The sequence below is a fragment of the Oncorhynchus mykiss genome, chromosome 26 (assembly GCF_057628025.1).
Source record: "Oncorhynchus mykiss isolate SJ-2025 chromosome 26, ASM5762802v1, whole genome shotgun sequence".
NCBI classification, from domain to species: domain Eukaryota; kingdom Metazoa; phylum Chordata; class Actinopteri; order Salmoniformes; family Salmonidae; genus Oncorhynchus; species Oncorhynchus mykiss.
Genome location: NC_143047.1, coordinates 30542501 through 30545000, shown reverse-complemented (window position 1 = coordinate 30545000; position 2500 = coordinate 30542501). Strand labels below are relative to the sequence as shown.

General features: G+C 39.8%; 1 protein-coding gene across 1 annotated transcript in view; it reads right to left on the bottom strand.

Annotated features, from left to right (window-relative positions):
* LOC110506127 (protein unc-13 homolog C) overlaps positions 1-2500 on the bottom strand; it is a 301686-nt gene that overhangs the window by 190813 nt on the left and 108373 nt on the right. The window lies entirely within an intron of this gene.

The window sequence follows — 2500 nt, the reverse complement described above, 5'->3', positions numbered from 1 at the left end:
AGCGAGATGAACCTGGAGAAGAGTCCCCTAAGCAAGCTGGTCCTGGGGATATGTTCACAAACACAAACACACCCTACAGAGCCCCAGGACAGCAGCACAATTAGACCCAACGAAATCATGAGAAAACAAAAAGATTATTACTTGACACATTGGAAAGAATTAACAAAAAAACAGAGCAAACTAGAATGCTATTTGGCCCTAAACAGAGAGTACACAGTGGCAGAATACCTGTCCACTGTGACTGACCCAAACTTAGAGAAGACAGGCTTTGTGCACACTGCCCACAAAATGAGGTGGAAACTGAGATGCACTTCCTAACCTCCTGCCCAATGTATGACCATATTAGAGACACATATTTCCCTCAGATTACACAGATCCACAAAGAATTCGAAAACAAATCCAATTTTGATAAACTCCCATATCTACTGGGTGAAATTCCACAGTGTGCCATCACAGCAGCAACATTTGTGACCTGTTGCCACGAGAAAAGGGCAACCAGTGAAGAACAAACACCATTGTAAATACAACCCATATTTATGCTTATTTATTTTATCTTGTGTCCTTTAACCATTTGTACATTGTTAAAACTGTATATACAGTGCCTTGCGAAAGTATTCGGCCCCCTTGAACTTTGCGACCTTTTGCCACATTTCAGGCTTCAAACATAAAGATATAAAACTGTATTTTTTTGTGAAGAATCAACAACAAGTGGGACACAATCATGAAGTGGAACAACATTTATTGGATATTTCAAACTTTTTTAACAAATCAAAAACTGAAAAATTGGGCGTGCAAAATTATTCAGCCCCTTTACTTTCAGTGCAGCAAACTCTCTCCAGAAGTTCAGTGAGGATCTCTGAATAATCCAATGTTGACCTAAATGACTAATGATGATAAATACAATCCACCTGTGTGTAATCAAGTCTCCGTATAAATGCACCTGCACTGTGATAGTCTCAGAGGTCTGTTAAAAGTGCAGAGAGCATCGTGAAGAACAAGGAACACACCAGGCAGGTCCGAGATACTGTTGTGAAGAAGTTAAAGACAGATTTGGATACAAAAAAAATTCCCAAGCTTTAAACATCCCAAGGAGCACTGTGCAAGCGATAATATTGAAATGGAAGGAGTATCAGACCACTGCAAATCTACCAAGACCTGGCCGTCCCTCTAAACTTTCAGCTCATACAAGGAGAAGACTGATCAGAGATGCAGCCAAGAGGCCCATGATCACTCTGGATGAACTGCAGAGATATACAGCTGAGGTGGGAGACTCTGTCCATAGGACAACAATCAGTCGTATATTGCACAAATCTGGCCTTTATGGAAGAGTGGCAAGAAGAAAGACATTTCTTAAAGATATCCATAAAAAGTGTCGTTTAAAGTTTTCCACAAGCCACCTGGGAGACACACCAAACATGTGGAAGAAGGTGCTCTGGTCAGATGAAACCAAAATTGAACTTTTTGGCAACAATGCAAAACGTTATGTTTGGCGTAAAAGCAACACAGCTCATCACACTGAACACACCATCCCCACTGTCAAACATGGTGGTGGCAGCATCATGGTTTGGGCCTGCTTTTCTTCAGCAGGGACAGGGAAGATGGTTAAAATTGATGGGAAGATGGATGGAGCCAAATACAGGACCATTCTGGAAGAAAACCTGATGGAGTCTTCAAAAGACCTGAGACTGGGACGGAGATTTGTCTTCCAACAAGACAATGATCCAAAACATAAAGTAAAATCTACAATGGAATGGTTCAAAAATAAACATATCCAGGTGTTAGAATGGCCAAGTCAAAGTCCAGACCTGAATCCAATCGAGAATCTGTGAAAAGAACTGAAAACTGCTGTTCACAAATGCTCTCCATCCAACCTCACTGAGCTCGAGCTGTTTTGCAAGGAGGAATGGGAAAAAGTTTCAGTCTCTCGATGTGCAAAACTGATAGAGACATACCCCAAGCGACTTACAGCTGTAATCGCAGCAAAAGGTGGCGCTGCAAAGTATTAACTTAAGGGGGCTGAATAATTTTGCACGCCCAATTTTTCAGTTTTTGATTTGTTAAAAAAGTTTGAAATATCCAATAAATGTCGTTCCACTTCATGATTGTGTCTCACTTGTTATTGATTCTTCACAAAAAAATACAGTTTTATATCTTTATGTTTGAAGCCTGAAATGTGGCAAAAGGTTTCAAAGTTCAAGGGGGCCGAATACTTTCGCAAGGCACTGTATATAATATGACATTTGGATTGTCATTTTTGTTTTGAAATATGTGTAATGTTTACTGTTAATTTTGATTGTTTATTTCACTTTATATATTCACTTTATATACTATCTACCTCACTTGCTTTGGCAATGTTAACACATGTTTCCCATGCCAATAAAGCCCCGTGAATTGAATTGAATTGAAGAGAGATAGATAAAGAGATATAGATAAAGGTAGAGAGGATAACAGAGAGAGATGGGGAAGTGAAGAAAGAGAAAGAAGAGCGGGAGAGAGATAG